The sequence below is a fragment of the Pan paniscus genome, chromosome 6 (assembly GCF_029289425.2).
Source record: "Pan paniscus chromosome 6, NHGRI_mPanPan1-v2.0_pri, whole genome shotgun sequence".
Taxonomy (NCBI): Eukaryota; Metazoa; Chordata; class Mammalia; order Primates; family Hominidae; genus Pan; species Pan paniscus.
The window spans coordinates 4,839,681-4,858,961 of record NC_073255.2 but is presented as its reverse complement, the minus strand read 5'-3'; the positions used below and the strand labels follow the sequence as shown (position 1 = coordinate 4,858,961).

Below are 19,281 nucleotides of genomic sequence, written 5' to 3'. Positions count from 1 at the left end.
CCGGTGTGTGTCCAGGGGCAGGACGGGGCGGGGTGCTGGGGGTGTGGCCTGCGGCGGGGAGGGCGGGGCGAGTGCTGGGGGTGTGGCCTGCGGCGGGGAGGGCGGGGCGAGTGCTGGGGGTGTGGCCTGCGGCGGGGACTCCGGGGAGGGCGGGGCGAGTGCTGGGGGTGTGGCCTGCGGCGGGGACTCCGGGGAGGGCGGGGCGAGTGCTGGGGGTGTGGCCTGCGGCGGGTGCCTCTGGAAGGGCGGGGCGAGTGCTGGGGGTGTGGCCTGCGGCGGGGCGTCGGGGAAAGGCGGGGTCTCGGCCGGCGCTGACGCAGCCATGGCGGAGGCGGCTTTGGAAGCCGCGCGGAGCGAGTGACGAGAATTCCCGGCCGCTGCAAGGGGTGAGTGGCTCTCCCACAGGCTGCGGCGATTTCCGAACACGGGAGGGGCCCTGGGATGCCGCTGACACCGGGGGCTCGGAACCTCGTGTGTGCGACTGCCCCGAGGCCCCGCTCGGGTTGCTCTTCTGTGGCAACCTGCTTCCCTTCTCCCGTGTTCGCGCGCTCCCGCGGCTTCCTGGGTGATTCTGTTCACGTTATTCCCAAGGCCCGGTGCCGTCTTGACCGTGGTCGCGGCGAAGCCCTGTGTTTCCTACAGTCTTGAGCAGCTTGCTGTTGCCCTTGTTGAAAGCTCATGGAAGGCACACAGGTGGTGGTCGGATTCCTCCCCCACGTGCGCCGCCTCCGACCTCAACTCCCTTGTCGCACTTTGGGAGGATTGCAGGCTGACCAGATGGTCCCTGGCTCTTCCCCTGCTTGGTTTTTATTCCTTTTCTTTCTTTCTCTCTTCCCTCCTGCCTTCTTTTTTCTATTTTTAAATGATTTCTTACCACTGAACAGCAACACAGGCTCATGTGTATGTGATGTAATATCCAATGGTACGCAATGTAAATGAAGCGAGGTTCCCTCCCAGCCCCAGTTTGCATTCTTACAGAAAGATTGTTTATATCCGTGCACACACGACTTTTTACCCTTTTTTTGTACAAATAGTAGCCTGCTAAACACACTCTTCTGCACCGTGTATCTTGGAGATCATTTCACATTCCTCTACCTCAGTCTTTTTCACGTCTGTGTGCTAGTGCTGTATTCACTTAGTCATTTAGGTCATGTCCAATCCGTTGTTTTCAATAATGCTGCAACGAATACTTTGAGGATTGATTTAACAAATACTTATTCAGCATCTCTGTGTGCCAGGCTCTGTTCAGTGTGTTTGAGATACATCACTGAACAAAACAAATCTGTCTTTTACAGTCTATGTCCTGTTACATTCTAAGTGAGAAGGTGGACAATTAACCACAGGTGTACTGAATGAGTACATTGTAGAGTAGAAGAAGTAGGTTAGAAGGTAAGTGCAGGCAAAGCCCTCTGTGGGAGTGTGCCTGATGTGTTTAGGAAGCAGTGAAGAAGCCAGTCTGCAGGAGCAGCGTCTTCTGCACATGTGTATGTTTGTTGGTTAAATTCTTTATATTTTTTGAGACACGGTCTTACTGTGTCACACAGGCTGGAGTGCAGTGGCACGATCATAGCTCGCTGCACCTCGACCTCCCAGGTTCAAGAGATCCTCCTGCTTCAGCACCTGGGAGTAGCTGAGACTACAGGCATGCGCCACCACGCCTGGCTAATTTTTTTGAAATTTAGTAGAGACAAGGCTGGTCTCAGATTCCTCAAACAATCCTTCCACCTCAGCATTCCAAAGTTTTGGAACGCCGTGGAACACATAAGCCACTGCTCCCGGCCTTGTTAAATTCTTAGCAGAGTTATGGGGTCAAAGCAATTGCTTGGATCCCTTTTGAAATTTTCTCACTTGGAAGCCCCAGGAGAGGAAAGCAGCCATTCTCTGAAGGAAATGGTGAGCAAGTAAAACAAATCCCTAATTGCAGAAGTCCAAAGGGTGAAAAAATGGCAGTTTCCATGTATTTTCAGAATCCCAGGCTGTGTGCAGTACTCACGCCTGTAATCCTAGCACTTCAGGAGACCAAGGTGGGAGGCATCTCTTGAGGCCAGGAGTTCAAGACCAGCATGGGCAACATAGTGAGACACCATCGTGTGGTGGCATGTGCCTGTAGTCCCACCTCCTGAGGCAAGAGGATTGTTTGAGTCCAGTAGTTTTGATGACAGTGGTGGGCAGTTTGAAGCAGATGCTGTCATCATGCTGGCTGCAGTGGGGAGGCACAAGTCGGGCAGCAGAAGCGGCTCTGGGAGCAGCAGTGGTGGTAGTCAGTCCCCTGTTCCCTGCATCCCCAAGGCAGCCGACTGCACCACCCCCACCCTCACATGGCTGGGCAGGACCTGCTCCTAAGCCCAGACCCTCTGCTGCAGCCTGAACCTCGCTCCCTGCCACATCCCAGAAGCCTGCGAGCACCCTGCCAAAGGTGCAACTGGGACTTGTAGGGACTTGTACTTGTGAGTACGAAAATACTCACACATGTGCACAAAGACCCTGCTCCTGCAAACTGGCTTCTTCACTGTTTCCGGAACACAGGACTACTAGGCTCATTTGTTTGGGGTGGTCAGAGCTGCCATGCCATATGCACCTTGCCCGCCGCCGCTGTGGGGAAAATGCGAAGAGGAGAGGCAGCTGGGGCCACATGTTCCACAGAGCTGGCGGGAACTGGGGACAATGGGAGCCCCACCCCTTCCAAGTTGGTAGAGTGGGAGCTCCCTAGGCGCAATTACAGCCACCCAAGCCAGGACTGCAACTCAGGCACCCCTGTGCTCTTGGGAGCCAGGAGCAGGCAGGAGCCCCACCTTCCTAGATGCAGCTGCAGCCTCCCAAGCTGCAGCTGTGGACCCAGGCATGTCTGCACTTTTGGGGACTCAGGAAGGCCCCTTCCTGCTGCCGCAGGCTTGGAAGTGCCTGATCCTGCTGTCTGGCTTCTCCCCACTGTCAGCACTTGATCAGATCATGGAGCAAAGTTGAGGCTGAGCCTGGGTGCTATTGCAGTGCTGACACACCAGCCCCCTGCCTCCTTGGCCCCCTCTGGCCTTTGGGTGCCAACGAGCATGGGAGGGAGGCCAAGAGGGGCTGAGGGCAGCTCAGTGCTGGCCTGCAGGCACCCCTTGGCACAAACAGCTTGGGTGCCGTGAATGGTGGCAAGAGGCAGACAGGTTCCTGGGCGGAAGGTGGCGGGTCCCGGTGAAGCCCGACCTTCAAGCCAGGGAAGGCCTGAAGCCTGGGGGCTGGGCTGCCGGTTCCATGGACCGGAATGGGAACTTTTGGTGCTTTTTCCGGCCCACCCGTGGCTGCCCATGGACCAATAGGCATGTACGTCCTCCCCTGTGAGACCCATAAAAAGCCCCTGACTCAGCCAGACCAGAAGAGACGATGGGACGACCAGCTGCGGGGAGGAGCTGCCCTCTCTGCTGAGAGCTGGAGAGATGACAGGACAACCTGCCCACAGAGAGGAGCTACTCTAGCCAGGGAAGCAAGCAGGCATGCCAGCTCTTTCTTTTCCAGTATTCCTGGGCCCAGTGGGGTCTTCTCACTCAGTTACAATATTTGATCTAAGAACATTCACTTTCCAACTGATCAGAAAGTAAAGGTGACTGGCATGGTGTTGCTGTGAGAGGTGCAGCGTAACCTCAGAGGTGAACATCAGTGCCGGGACCATTTGGAGCAGCATGTGGTAACCACCAATCGGAAACCACGGCCTTCTGGCTCGACCTAGAGCATGAATGTAGCAAAGCGAAGCCCTGTACACTTTATAACAACCAGCAGAAAGACACTCCAGTCTGAGTGAGCAGCTGGAACAAAGGTACCACCTGAATAGAGGGTGTGTGGCAAGGGCAGGCACGAGACAGGAAATCAGGCTGGAAGAGTAGGTTGGGCCTGGACGTGCGTGCCAAGGCAGGTGGCATTCTCTAAGGAGCAGTGGTAAGCCATCGAGGCATTTGTTACTAGGGGTATGACAATATGAGATTGTATTTTCAGAAGATGACTGGGGCTATGATGATGAATGCTTTGGGAGGGAGTGGAATTAAGCCAGAGAAACCAGCTAGTTCACTACTGCAGCCATCCAGCCAGGATACTGGAGACTTTTATTCAACATTAGGCAAATACTTGCTGAGCACATGCTGTGTGGTAGGTACTGTTCTAGGTCCCAGGGGTGCATCAGTGAACAGACAAGTGTCTCTGCCCTTGTGGAGTTCACATTCTAGCAAGGGTGAAAGAATGATAAACAGTTTATGTAGGTGAAATATATATATATATATATATGTTTTTTTTTTTTTGAGATAAAGTCTTGCTCTGTCACCCAGGCTGGAGTGCAGTGGCACGATGATAGCTCATTGCAGCCTCTACCTCTTGGACTCAAGTGATCCTCTGGCTTCAGCCTCTAGCGTAGCTAGGAGTATAGGTGCATGCCACCATGTCCAGTTAATTTTTAATTTTTTTGTAGAGATGGGGTCTCCCTACGTTGCCAAGGCTGGTCTTGACCTCCCGGCCTCAGCAATCCTCCTGCCTCTGCCTCCCAAAGTGCTGGGATTACAGACATGAGCCACCACGTCTAGCCCTAAAATATATAGCATGTCAGATGGTGATGAATGCTAACGAGAAAAAATACGGAAAGGGATATAAAGATTCGCGGCAGGGGGACAGATTATAAATTTAGAAAGTATAGTTGGAGAAGGAAGTCTTATCAATGTGATATTTGAGTGAGGACCCAAAGGAGGTAGCTGGAATGTGGATGCCAGCGGAGGAGAGGAGACGGTGGGTTTGAGAGACATAGGAGACAGAATCAACAGGACTCAGAGCCAACCAGTAGGATGACGGGAGTGAAGGAGAAAGCTGAGTCAAAAAGATTTTGATTAGAGGTGACACAGGGCCACTGTAGACCCCTGCGCAGGCGGCACACCACGCAGCCTGCCCAAGTGTACGTGGTGGCCCTGGGTGTCTGGAGATGGTGATGCTGTTCAGCAGGACCCAAACCATAGCCGAGCCCTTCCTTTTCCTCCATTGGTGTCATCTGGTAGTTTGTCTTCCCGGGTAAGAAGGTTGTAAATTTCTTAAGATGATGATTGTGTCATCCCTGATAGCCCCAGATTAGCCAAGCCAAGTGCTGAGCACATTCCTGGTGCTCAGTAAATGTCACTGTTAAAGGGGGCTTCCCAGAGCCACACAACACCCAGAATAGCCCGTGGCCATGGGGCCTCAGCCTTACTCATTCTGGAGCTCCCAATGCCACTTCCATGGTGGCCTTTCCTGGTAGATGGTAGGAGGCTGGCCTCTCCAGGGTGGGAAGGCATAGGGTCCACTGTGCAGACACAACCCCACAGGGGATTTGGCTTATGGGCTGGGTAGCAGCCTCTGGCCCCGTGGACGGTCAGGGCCCATGCTGGTGTGTGTGCGTGATGCTTTCTGCTTTCATTTTTCCATCCTCATCTTTCTATTACTGGTTGTCCAGGGTCCTTTGGTCACCAACGAGCATTTCCCAGTGACACAGCGTGGCCTTTCCAGGGAGGGCATCTCTTGGGCAGGGACTGGGTGCTGCAGACATCAGCCCTTCCATCCCCTGTCTTCTTCTGTCTCTCAGAGCTCTGCGTGCCTCTTGCTGTGCCCTACCTGGACAAACCCCCAACTCCGCTCCACTTCTACCGGGACTGGGTCTGCCCCAACAGGCCGTGCATCATCCGCAACGCTCTGCAGCACTGGCCGGCCCTCCAGAAGTGGTCCCTCCCCTATTTCAGGTGGGAGCTGCCCTGGGGTCAGGTGTGAGCAGTGATTACTGGCATCTGGGCATGGGCTGAGTGTCCATTCCTCTAGAGCCACAGTGGGCTCCACAGAGGTGAGTGTGGCCGTGACCCCAGATGGTTACGCGGATGCCGTGAGAGGGGATCGCTTCATGATGCCAGCTGAGCGCCGCCTGCCCCTGAGCTTCGTGCTGGATGTGCTGGAGGGCCGGGCCCAGCACCCTGGAGTCCTCTATGTGCAGAAGCAGTGCTCCAACCTGCCCACCGAGCTGCCCCAGCTGCTGCCTGATCTGGAATCCCATGTGCCCTGGGCCTCCGAAGCCCTGGGTGAGTGGAGGTGGGGTGGTCCTGGCCCTGGACAGGGAAGATATGGGAAGGAGGGGGGTCAGCCTGTTTGCCCTTAGGTGATGACCTGGCCTATGGGCTTGGTCCTGTCAGCATCTGGTGCAGCTCACTAAATACATTCCCAGGCCTTGACTTAATCATAGATGAACTGCCAAAGATTGTTGTCCTTCCTTCTGCCCCAGGGAGGGAGGACCCCTTCCCCAAGATTTCCCAACCTCTGCCTCTTCTCCCTGACCCCTTTCTTGGGATTCTTCTGTGCTCAGCCAGGTTTTGGCTCTGGCATCACTGGATGGCAGCTTTCCCCAGCCTGGCCTTCCTAACTTGCTCTCTGCCTTCTGCCCTGCCGGAAAGATGCCCAATGCTGTGAACTTCTGGCTGGGGGAGGTGGCTGCGGTGACTTCTCGTAGGTGTAAGGGGAATACAAAGGTGGGGAAGGAGCAGGTTGGGGCAGAGGGAGGGAAGGCGAGGCCAGGAGTGGAGGGATGGCCCTGGGTGGAGGTTGGGCTGTTCTCTAAGATTTCTTTTGGCTTCTAGGACTCGGGCACCACAGAGGGTTTCCCCTGACAGCTGAGGTTGGGGAATGGACCCATGGCATTTGGGGCGGGTGCATTGTTTCTTCTAGACCCAAAGAAACCTCCCTGAAGGCCCGCTGGGCCAGGGGGTAAGTGTAGGAGAACTTCCCCTCTTGTTGAAGAGGAGTCCAGGGCCTGGTGAGCATCAGGTCCCTGGTAGGCAGAGTTCCAGAATGCCCATCAGAGCCCCTGGCATCTCCAGCCCACTGGCTCTGTGCGTGCTTCTCTTTTGTCATAGGCCGTCTTGGGGTGCAGGGCTCTCAGCATGATGGTTTGCCTCCTCCCGTGCCCCTGCCCTCCATACCCTGCCCCCGGGCCTTCTTTCTGTTGGCAGTGCACAAGGACCACTATGAGAACCTCTACTGCGTGGTCTCAGGAGAGAAGCATTTCCTGTTCCATCCTCCCAGCGACCGGCCCTTCATCCCCTATGGTAGGGGATGTGGCCTGCAGGGAGGGGCTGGGGAACAGCTGGCCCAAGGGGGAGGGAGGCAGCAAGAGCCTGGGAGGCCAGTTCCCAGGCCTGAGGTGTGGCTGTGGCATCCCCAGTGCACCAGGGCCCCTGATCCCCTTGCCCCTGCCCAGGGCTGGCTGGGGTGGAGGAGGGTCTGGCAAGTTCCAGGCTGTTTGCAATTCCCCCACACCCTTCTCCCTTGGGCTCCAGAGCTGTACACGCCGGCAACCTACCAGCTAACTGAAGAGGGCGCCTTTAAGGTGGTGGATGAAGAGGCCATGGAGAAGGTGTCTGTCCTGTTCTTGGACTCTAGGGAGGGAGAAGGGCAGAAGCCTGGCTCTGAAGAGCAGGCACAAAAGATCTGGGGAGGTGGCACCTTGCTCTGAAAAGTCCCTAAGTCTGAGGCCTTTCAGTGCTGAGCCAAGCAGGGCCTGTGGTGTTGACCTTTGGAAGGGACAGAGCCTGAAGTCCTGGGGGGTCTGGGGGGCTGCTCCCTGGCATCTGATGTGTTCCCAGGTGCCCTGGATCCCACTGGACCCCTTGGCGCCAGACCTAGCACGGTACCCTAGTTACAGTCAGGCCCAGGCCCTTCGCTGCACGGTGCGGGCCGGTGAGATGCTCTATCTGCCGGCTCTGTGGTTCCACCACGTCCAGCAGTCCCAGGGCTGCATCGCAGGTGAGGAGTTGCCCAGGCCGCCTGGGGACAGGCCCTGCCAAGGTCCAGCAGGGCCTCTGGGGGGAGGCTTGGGAGGCTCTAGGTCAGAAGAGGGATCTTCATGCTCAGATCCCCGTTCTTCCCACAGTGAATTTCTGGTATGACATGGAATACGACCTCAAGTATAGTTACTTCCAGCTGCTCGACTCCCTCACCAAGGCTTCAGGCCTTGACTGATGGAGCACTGGTGAACACGACCAAGCACGCCTCGGGGGACGGGGCCAGCCCCTCCCCGGCCGGGTCAATTCTCGAGAGAGCCTGGAGTGTGCATGCTGGCTGCTGGCCCCGGGTCCAGCATGGCTTGAGATCAGCTTTGGAGGATCTTGGAATGTGGTCATAAGGACTCAAGGTGCCAGGCAGGTCTGGGTGAGGGTTCTCAGGAAGTTGCCACACAGGTGAGCAGAGTGGGGATCAGGTGCAGCGGCACCTCTCCCCAGCGCTGTGATGTTGGGTGAGTCACTGCGTCTCAGGCATTGGTGTCCTGTCAGTAAAGAGATAATAATGGCTGTACCTCGCGGGGCTGTTGTGGGCTTGGAGATGATGTCTATGAGGACCAGCATGGAGCTGGCACACAGGACATGTTGAATAAAAGGTAGCTGTGAGTCGTATGTCCTTTTTTTTTTTATTTTTAAGATGGGGTCTCGCTCTGTCACCCAGGCTGGAGTGCAGTGGTGTGATGTCAGCTCACTGCAAGCTCCGCCTCCCAGGTTCACACTATTCTGCCTCAGCCTCCCAAGTAGCTGGGACTACAGGTGCGTGCCACCATGCCCGGCTAATTTTTTTGTATTTTTAGGAGAGACGGGGTTTCACCGTGTTAGCCAGTATGGTCTTGATCTCCTGACCTCGTGATCCACCTGCCTCGACCTCCCAAAAGTGCTGGGATTACAGGTGTGAGCCGCTGCGCCTGGCTTATGAGTCGTATGTTCTGATCTTCCCTCTTGAAGTTGCCTTCTGTGGTCTAAGGAGGGCCTGAAGGTTCAGGTAAAAACTTCAGGGTGACCTTCACTGGGGGTGAGGGCTGGATCCCAGCCTGGGCCCAAAGAGCCGTCCGCTGCCCAAGTCCCGCTGTCCATGAGAGCCACCGCAGCCCCTCCCTGGGACAAGCAAGCAGACCTGAGTCTTGTAGCTCTCTGGTCCGGACCTCTTTGGCCCAGGACCTTGAGAGCTATTCCTAGCTCTCCTCTGGTTACTGTCCTCCCCCAGTTCAGGGGCAGCAGGTGGGACCTGGTGCCCTGGGGATAACGCCTGTTTCTCCCATAACAGGCACAGGCAGGAAGGGACGGAAGCCCCCGCCTCTCCTGGGGCTGTCCCTCTGAGGAAAGAGTTGGTCTCCACACACTGACCCCCCCACAAACCATGCCCTGGAGGCAGAAGAACCCCCTGCCCCTGAGTGCCGACCCACAGGCCTCATCCCTGGCCACTCAGCCCCTAGCTTTGAAGGGCTGTTTTATGTGACAGCCACTCCCCTGCCTGTCGTGAGGGGGCCCGGGTGTTCATCTCAGATTGATGGAGCCCTGCCATCAAGACTGGGCATTCCTGTCCAACAGGTGCCAGAGTTGCGAAAGGCCTGTGACAGGGAACTCCACTCTTCCCTTGGCTGCTGTTCTGGGACTCACCCCTGCTTTCCTTCTGCTCAGCCCCTGGCAGCAAGCTCTCCAGGCTGGGATTGCAGGGCTGGGTGGGGCAGGCCCAGCTGGTAAAGGCTGGCGAGTGCCACAGAGGTATCAGGAGCTCTAGTATAGGCTTAGGGTGCCTCATTTCCTGGACAGGTGGCTGGTTCAGGAGTGGGTGTGGAGCTTAGGTGGAGCAGAGGCGGCGGGTAGGAGGGACTTGGGACCAATTGGGACATCACATCCCTGGCTCTGGGTTAGAAAGCTGACAGTCCTTGATCCTGTGGCCACTGCCCCATCATTCCTGCTCCTGAGGACTCAGTCTCATGGCTGTGGTAAGGCCTGGCAGGACCCTGGGTCCCTACTGGGACCCCTGGTCTCTACCTGGGGCCTAGTTAATATGTTTCTTATGGGAGCTGTGGTCTTCTCCAGGGGTAGGGAGGGGAGTTTATTTACCACAAGACCAGGGTAGTGGGCAGAAGCCAGGGGAGAAGGAGGCTTGGGGATGAGGGATCTGTCCTGAGTGTTTTCTGTCCTGGGAACGGGCTCCTGGCAGAGCTCCCTGGCACCATAGATTTGGGCCCTGGAGACTCAGAGGCTCCCAGCTGCCGCCCTGAGGCCCTGGAAGCAAGTGGCTCCTCCATGCTCCTCTGACTCAGTTGCCTGGAGTGTGAGGGCCCTGGGCTGACCCTGGTGGATGAGGCCCTCCAGCACTGCCCTGGACCTGGTTGCTCCCTGGACTTGACCTGTTAGGGTCCTTGCGGAGGCAGGTGGAAGGCCGAAAGGAAGCAGTTGGCACAGGCTTCCCTGGTCCCGGTGCGCCTGCCAGGCTGCATTCCCAGAACCAGGGGCATGGGTTTGGAGGGAGCTACCGGGGGACCATCTTCAGCCTGACCTGGCAGGACCTGGAGGACATGACAGCCTGTGAGGGGTCTGAGCTAGGAGCCGCCTCCCCTGCCCAGGAGAGAGCCCATTTCCAGGATGCTCTTCTGACCGGGGTGGAGGGAGGGTACGAGAGCAGCTCAGCCTGGGGCCCAAGGCCCTGATGTGCTACTTCCCCTCCCTCGATAGCTTATGTCCCCTGCCACCCAAGACCAGCCGGAAAGCTGCTTAGCTGGGGTGTGGGCTGGGGATGTGGGGTGGAGAGCCTAAAGGATACTAGCCCGAGAAGGTGGAAGCAGGTCTGTGTGAGGCATAAATCTGGAGCCAGCCTGCCCGGGCTCCAACCCCAATTGTGGACCTCAGGCAAGTGACTGCTTCTCTGTGCCTCAGTTTCCTTGTGGAGTGGGCCATCGTAAATAGTATCTGTGCATAAGGTGGTTGTGCGATAAATGAGTTAATGTATGCAAAGCCCTTGGCCCAGAGCTGGCGCAGAGCATTGTGTAAGTGCTGGCAGGCGTCGTGATGGAGATATCATGTCTCCTCTTGTGGATTCAGGATTCTGATGAGATGGAGGATGGGCCTGGGGTTCAGGATTAGGCCTTGAGGCACTGCTCCAGCCTCCTTTGTGGCCCCTGTCACCCTTGGCTTCATCAGCCCGTAGCAGGTCTCCCCTCTCCCACCTCTGCAGGCAGAGGTGTCCAGGACCTGCCTGCTCACGGTTCATGTCCTGCAGGCCCATCGCCTACCCTCTAAGGACCTAGGTGAGTGTGCACCGCCCTGGCCCCTGTGCTGGGCTGAGGGAGGAGGAGGGTGCTGTGGCTGGATTTGGTGGAGGCGGGTGGGCCGGTGGGCAGGGCCTAGAGGAGGGAGCTGAGAGGAGCTTCTGGGTGGAAGGTGGCAGCTGGGGCTCTGCCTCTGGCCCCCACTTCCCCCCACTTCCCCTCCCCCTCAGTCTTAACCCACATGGGGCTCTAGGTGATGGAAGTGGGTCTGGGCGGCTGGGAACGGCTCTTGTCCACTGCTGGGCACTTGTTCCTTCCCGCAGTGACCCCCTCTGACTGCTACGGGACTCTCTGGCTGCCCACGGCCTGCAGCCACAGGCTCCAGACACGCACGGTCAAGAACAGCAGTAGCCCTGTCTGGAACCAGAGCTTTCACTTCAGGATCCACAGGCAGCTCAAGGTGGGCCAGGCATCAGCGCTGACTCTACCCACATCCTCGCCGCCACTGCCGCTGCCCTGCTCACCTTTCTGTCCCCTCCCTCCTGCAGCCCTGTCACTCTTTTCCCCTCCAGAATGTCATGGAACTGAAAGTCTTTGACCAGGACCTGGTGACCGGAGATGACCCTGTGTTGTCAGTACTGTTTGATGTGGGGACTCTGCGGGCTGGGGAGTTCCGGCGTGAGAGCTTCTCACTGAGCCCTCAGGCAAGGCGGTGTTTCCACGGCAGCCCTAGCTGGTGTGTGGGTTGAAATCTCCACGCGCACACATGCACACACACGCATGTTTCTCATACTCACTGACATATGTGCACTCCTTCTGACCCTTTCTAACTTACTTCTGGCTCTCTTCCCAGGGTGAGGGGCGCCTGGAAGTTGAATTTTGCCTGCAGAGTCTGTGAGTCAGGGGCCTGGGGCAGTTTGGGTGGGAGTGCCGTGTGGGAAGGACAGCACTAGTGCCTGGGGGATGCCCAGGTCTCTGTGGGGTGGGAACCTGGACTCCTGCTAAGGGGGCTCTGGGGGCTCTTTCCAGGGCTGACCGTGGAGAGTGGCTCGTCAGCAATGGCGTTCTGGTGGTGAGTGTGCCAGTGCTCTGGGAGGCGGTCTGGGGTCCCCGGGACTCCCTCATGCCAGCGACTTGAGGTACAGGCCCACCGCTGCCTCAGCCTGGGGACCCTGGGATTGCAGTTTGTTAAGGGAATACAATCTCAAGGGCCCAGGTAATGAAGTGCAGACCAGCAGCAGCCAGGGTGCTGCGAGGGTGGGGTCCCTGAATGGGGGGTGGGGTTAGTGTCTGAGGGGCTGTCTTCATGACTCAGGCCCGGGAGCTCTCCTGCTTGCACGTTCAACTGGAGGAGACAGGAGACCAGAAGTGTGAGTCCCCAACCCACTGGGACAGCCCCTGGCTCTCAGCTCTTGTCTTCCCCCTTTAAGCATTGGACAATTCTCCCTGGGGCCTGAGCTTTCCCCTTAGGCCTTCTCGGGGGACCGTGGTGGGGGATCCATCTCCACCAGACCATTTCAGCGGGGAGAGGGAGGTGCCCTCCAGGCCACGCAGCAAGATGGGTTCTGTGGGCAGAGATACCGTCCCCAGCCTCTCTGCTCTGGTTCCTGTTTCCAGCCTCAGAGCACAGAGTTCAGCTTGTGGTTCCTGGGTCCTGTGAGGGTCCACAGGAGGCCTCTGTGGGCACTGGCACCTTCCGCTTCCACTGCCCAGCCTGCTGGGAGCAGGAGCTGAGTATTCACCTGCAGGTAGTGTGTCTCGCTCCCTCGAGGTGGGGCCCCCAGAACTTCCTCCCTCCCTCTGCACCTCCTCCCAGTCTGACCTCTGCTCCACCTGGCAGAGTGGGCACCCTGGCAGCATGTGTGGGCCCATGCTGGCCTCCCCTTCCCGTCCCTCCCATACCTCTATGGCTGCCGGCGGGAGTTTGGTGAGGTCTTTGCTAGGAGTGGAAGCGTAAAGATTCTTAGGTCTCCATTCTTTGTCCCCTGCAGGATGCCCCCGAGGAGCAACTAAAGGTGCCACTGAGTGCCCTGCCCTCTGGTCAAGTGGTGAGGCTTGTCTTCCCCACGTCCCAGGTACTGGCCTCCCAGGGAAGGAAGCAAGGTGCCTGGATGGGGCTGGGACCCAGGCCACAAAGGGAGGGGCCTGCTTCCCGCTTCTCCGTGGGTCACACCCTGAGCAGGTGCTGGGGCCAGGCTCTTTGGGGAGTGTCCTCTGAGCATCCCTGCTTCAGGCCTGGCGCCTGTGGAGACAGTGGCGGGGCGGGGGTGGTGTGCCGGGGATCAGGGTAAGAGGACCAGAGCTGGGTGGAGGTGGCTGACCTTTTGTGACTGGGGCCTTCACGGTTTTCAGGAGCCCCTGATGAGAGTGGAGCTGAAAAAAGAAGCAGGGTGAGAGGCCTGGCTGGGGACTGGGCAAGGCCCTGGAAAACAACCAGGGCACGGGGCTGGAGGAGGCCTGGAGGAGTGAGGGGGAGAAACAGCCGCCCCTCATCCTCATGCTCTCTGAAGGGGCTCAGGCTTGTGCTCGGGGGGGCACGAAGTACCGGGAGGAGTACTGGGAGGAGTCTTAGCACCTATGGTCAGAGGGGTGAGTGGCCGGCCCAGTGCCAGGCACCCGGGGAGCCCTTGATAAATGTTTGGCTGGAAAACGCAGGGAGGCGAGGATGGAAAATGGTAACATGGTTTGGGGCGCAGAGAGGGCAGGAAAACCAAGGGAGAGAAGAGGGGAAATTGCGCCCTTTTGGGTGGAAGCTGTTATGGCTGGACCTTAAATGATCTTCGTAGAGTTGTCGCCCACCCTGGCCCTCTGTCTTGAGAGAGTGGCTTCTCACCTCACAGATACAGGATTATTGGTCCTTTTCTGCCCCGCCCCCTGCCTTTTTTTTTTTTTTTTTTTTTTTTTTTTGAGATGGAGTCTCTCTCTGTCGCCCAGGCTGGAGTGCAATGGCGCGATCTTGGCTCACTGCAACCTCCGCTTCTGGGGTTCAAGCGATTCTCCTGCCTCAGCCTCCCGAGTAGCTGGGATTACGGGTGCCCACCACCACACCCAACTAATTTTTTGTATTTTTAGTGGAGACGGGGTTTCCCCACATTGGCCAGGCTGGTCCTGGCCTCAAGTTATATGCCTGCCTCAGCCTCCCAAAGTGCTTTGAACTCCGTGGGTAAGGGACAGAACACGAGACTTGGAGGGGGGGATCTATGGTATGGGGCCTGCCTGGGGGCCTGTCTGCACCTGGGACCCCAAGCAGCCTCTTTCGGCCACGGCATTCTGGGTCCTGCCAGTCTGCTTTGCTGCATTCCGAAGCATGTCCACATGGACACACTCTCCCCAGGTGTCAAACTTCAGTCTTGTGACACGGGAGTGGCATTGAGGGTTGGGGAGAAGAGGGAGGGCAGTAGGTATTACAGGTGAGGCAGACCCAGCTTTCCATTCTCTGGGGAGGGTTGAGAGCTGTCTCACAGTCTCTTCCTTCCCCGGCCAGACTGAGGGAGCTGGCCGTGCGACTGGGCTTCGGGCCCTGTGCAGAGGAGCAGGCCTTCCTGAGCAGGAGGAAGCAGGTGGTGGCCGCGGCCTTGAGGCAGGCCCTGCAGCTGGATGGAGACCTGCAGGAGGATGAGGTTTGGGGGCTGGGCTGGACGGGTTGTCCCCGGGCTTGCTTGGGCCTAGCTCCTGGTGCTGAACACTGGAGCTGCTTGTCCCCGATCTAGACCAGAGCTCGTAGCTGCCTGTCCCCACCCTGCTTCCTCCCACCTGGTGTTAGCAGGGACTTGGTACAGGCAGAGTGTTGCCTGAGGCACCTGGAGCCCACATGGGAGCTACCTCATAGGGCTGGCTTTCCTACTCTGTTTCTTGGTTCTCAGCCTAGCCTGTCTGAGGAGGGAGACAGATATCTGGTATGAGGCCTGTTGGCCCAGGGTGCTTCAGGAGGTTCATATTAGCCTGGGCCATCTCCTGGGGGAGTGATGGCAATTTAGGAAAATTTTGAGGCGGGCCCTGGGGCTTCCAGAAAGTGAGCATCAGGCTCGGGGGCTGAGGGCAAGGAGATGAGGCTCAGAACTTGCCTGGGCCATTTTTTCCTGGAGCCCTTAGGACTGGAGGAGCTGGGCACTCAAAAGGCTGTTTCTGGCCCCCAGGGCTGACTCAGAACTGGTCCCAAGACCTGTGATCAGGCCTTAGCTGTGGGCTGGGTGGCCACTTGACCTGCTATCTCTTCTTCCTGTGACTTGGCCTTCCCCATCCCTAGGGCCTCTACAGGCCTGGCTCTCTTCTTTTCCAGATCCCAGTGGTAGCTATTGTGGCCACTGGTGGTGGGATCCAGGCAATGACTTCCCTGTGTATGGGCAGCTGGCTGGCCTGAAGGAGCTGGGCCTCTTGGATTGCGTCTCCTACATCACCGGGGCCTCGGGCTTCACCTGGTGAGCTGGGGGCAGGCTGATGCTGGACCCTGTGTGGCAGGGGGTGCTGGTGCCAGGGTTCTTCTAGGCCTCTGAGAAAACTAGAAGGGCTGGGAGAATGAATGTGCCAGGGAGAAATGTGCTCAAGGGGACCCTGGGAAGGTCCCTGCCAGGCCATTGTCCTAGAAAGCCCGGGGTACGTGGGGTCTAGACGGGGTCCTTCAGTGACAGCCCTCTGGCTTTGGCTTTTCCCAGGGCCTTGGCCAACCTTTCTGAGGACCCAGAGTGGTCTCAGAAGGACCTGGCAGGGCCCACTGAGTTGCTGAAGACCCAGGTGACCAAGAACAAGCTGGGTGTGCTGGCCCCCAGCCAGCTGCAGCGGTACCGGCAGGAGCTGGCCGAGCGTGCCCGCTTGGGCTACCCAAGCTGCTTCACCAACCTGTGGGCCCTCATCAGCGAGGCGCTGCTGCATGATGAGGTGCGGGGGCTGCGGCCTGGGGGCAGAGCCAGGGCAAGGGCTGGAGCTGGGGCTCGGTGCTGGACAGCAGGGTGGGAAAGGCCCTGGGCACCCAGGCCACTGTGGGTTTAGGTTCTACGCATCTTTCCCCAGCCCCATGATCACAAGCTCTCAGATCAACGGGAGGCCCTGAGTCATGGCCAGAACCCTCTGCCCATCTACTGTGCCCTCAACACCAAAGGGCAGAGCCTGACCACTTTTGAATTTGGGGGTGAGTGGCCCAAGAGCTGAGACCTGTGCCCTTGCAGTTGGTGGAATAAGGGGAGAGGGGGCCTGTGTGCAGATTGCAGATGTCACACCCACCTCTCCTGAGCCAGGTCCCGTGCTTTCTGGAGACCGGCACCCTACCGGGGTCCCTCAGCCCTTTGGGAAGGAAGCAGGGGCCTTAGGTCCTATGCACAAAGCCCAGGCCACAAGGTCTGGGCCTCCTGGTCCTCAGCTGCCCTAAAGCAAAACCCTGGGTCGGGGTGGGGGTGTGGGTGCCTGAGGGCTCTGCACCACGAGGCTGAGGGGTGGACTCCTCACAGAGTGGTGCGAGTTCTCTCCCTACGAGGTCGGCTTCCCCAAGTACGGGGCCTTCATCCCCTCTGAGCTCTTTGGCTCCGAGTTCTTTATGGGGCAGCTGATGAAGAGGCTTCCTGAGTCCCGCATCTGCTTCTTAGAAGGTGAGGGGCACTGGCAGGCCGGGGAAGCTGGGCCGAGCAGGGAAAATGGGTCCTGGGTGAGAGGGCAGCCTCAGTCAGAAGAGTTTCCTGGGCCAGGACTGGCCATGGGGAAGGGTAGGGTTGGGACAAGAGTCGGGGGCCCTCTTCCCTCACGGCCGCTCTTTCAGGTATCTGGAGCAACCTGTTTGCAGCCAACCTCCAGGACAGCTTATACTGGGCCTCAGAGCCCAGCCAGTTCTGGGACCGCTGGGTCAGGAACCAGGCCAACCTGGGTAAGTGCTCCGGCCCCTTCATAAGGGTGCCAAGGGGCAGCCAGCTGGGGCTGCACCAGGGGGCGGGGGGTTCACACCTCTTCCCCCTCCAGGGTCACCACCAAGGTGGGGATAAAGGTGCAGGAGTCCCCATTTCCCCACCTTGCCTGTGTAGACAAGGAGCAGGTCCCCCTTCTGAAGATAGAAGAACCGCCCTCAACAGCCGGCAGGATAGCTGAGTTTTTCACCGATCTTCTGACGTGGCGTCCACTGGCCCAGGCCACACATAATTTCCTGCGTGGCCTCCATTTCCACAGAGACTACTTTCAGCATCCTCACTTCTCTACATGGAAAGGTACCTGCTTCTCTCCAAAGTCCTCCTGTGGCCACCTGAGCCTTCAGTCCCCAGTCCAGATACCCCTCACAGTCCACTCCCATTCTCCTGCTTTGAGCTTGATTGCCTGGACTACTTGGAACAGGGGTCTTTTTTCCTTGTCTTGGGGACCCAGGGCCCACCTGCAGGGCTGTGGGGGTGTTGGTTCAGCAGGAGAGCAGGGACCAGAGGCCAGAGTCTCTCCTTCCAGCAGGAATCTGGTACCCTTGGTGTCTGTGACAATTGCTGCTCTCCCCAACCTTCCAGCTACCACTCTGGATGGGCTCCCCAACCAGCTGACACCCTCGGAGCCCCACCTGTGCCTGCTGGATGTTGGCTACCTCATCAATACCAGCTGCCTGCCCCTCCTGCAGCCCACTCGGGACGTGGACCTCATCCTGTCATTGGACTACAACCTCCACGGAGCCTTCCAGGTTGGGAAGGGTGGGCAGCCCACCAGGGAGGCGGTGGGTGGCCCCTGTCCCCTGAAGAGGGGGGCTTTGGAGTCCAGTGTCTGGTTCAGCTTCCTTTAGGAGCTGTGACTGGGACACCGGAATCTTAATTTGCCACCAGAGGAGCTCATTCTTTTCCGGAAGTTGGGAAGCTGGCGAGGTTCTCCTGGTATCTGGTAGCTGGGTCCCCTTTACTGACCTGCGAGGTGTGGTCCTGGGCCTCTGGGCCCACCTGCTGAGTCTGCTTTGGCTCCCAGTGTCAGAACTGGAATGCTGGGAGTAACCCGGCTCCGTCTAGCCCCAGAGGAGCTGCCACCGAGGCCTGTCAGGTGTGGAGAGTTTTTTCCAACGACTGGCTTCATAGGCCCCACTGGAGACCGTTTTGGCATTTGAGCCCCAGATCCTGTGCATCTTACGTCAGCCCCAGTGTTGAGGATGCCAGGGGCCCTGTCCCTCTGAAGCCCCTTCTGCCTGCCCTGCAGCAGTTGCAGCTCCTGGGCCGGTTCTGCCAGGAGCAGGGGATCCCGTTCCCACCCATCTCGCCCAGCCCCGAAGAGCAGCTCCAGCCTCGGGAGTGCCACACCTTCTCCGACCCCACCTGCCCTGGAGCCCCTGCGGTGCTGCACTTTCCTCTGGTCAGCGACTCCTTCCGGGAGTACTCGGCCCCTGGTGAGCTGCTGTTCACCTCCCCATCCTGCTGCCCCAGTCCCCCATACCTCCTCCGTCCCCTGTGCCTCTCCAAACCCGTCTTCCCCACAACGTGTTCCCCATGCCAGGCTGCACTTTCTCCACAGGGGTCCGGCGGACACCCGAGGAGGCGGCAGCGGGGGAGGTGAACCTGTCTTCATTGGACTCTCCCTACCACTACACGAAGGTGACCTACAGCCAGGAGGACGTGGACAAGCTCCTGCACCTGACACATTACAATGTCTGCAACAACCAGGAGCAGCTGCTGGAGGCTCTGCGCCAGGCAGTGCAGCGGAGGCGGCAGCACAGGCCCCACTGATGGCCGGGGCCCCTGCCACCCCTAACTAACTAACTCTCATTCATTCCCTGGCTGCTGAGTTGGAGGTGGGAACTGTCATCACGCAGTGCTTCAGAGCCTCGGGCTCAGGTGGCACTGTCCCAGGGTCCAGGCTGAGGGCTGGGAGCTCCCTTGCGCCTCAGCAGTTTGCAGTGGGGTAAGGAGGCCAAGCCCATTTGTGTAATCACCCAAAACCCCCTGGCCTGTGCCTGTTTTCCCTTCTGCGCTACCTTGAGTAGTTGGAGCACTTGATACATTACAGACTCATACAAATGTGAGGCGCTGAGAAGGGCCATGTCATTCTAGGCTCTTGGCTGTACATGGCAAGGGCTGGTACAGAGCTCGCTCATCAGTGTTCTTCCTCCAAAGAGCACATTCTCTGCACACATCTGCGTCTACCTGTGCTCAGAGTCACCCCTTCCAAGCAAGGAGGAGGCCACATGGGCCTGGGGTAGCCCTGGCCTTGCCCACCTGCTCTGCCGTAACACGTCTCCTCTTCACCCAGACAGGAATGCAGGGGGAGGCCAGGCAATGGCTGTTTCCTGCCACATGGTAGGGCCCATCTAACCAGAA

General features: G+C 58.3%; 1 pseudogene; it reads left to right on the top strand.

Moving 5' to 3' along the window:
* Positions 1-322: 322 nt before the first annotated feature.
* Positions 323-18,986, top strand: LOC117978085 (cytosolic phospholipase A2 beta-like; annotated as a pseudogene).
* Positions 18,987-19,281: the final 295 nt, after the last annotated feature.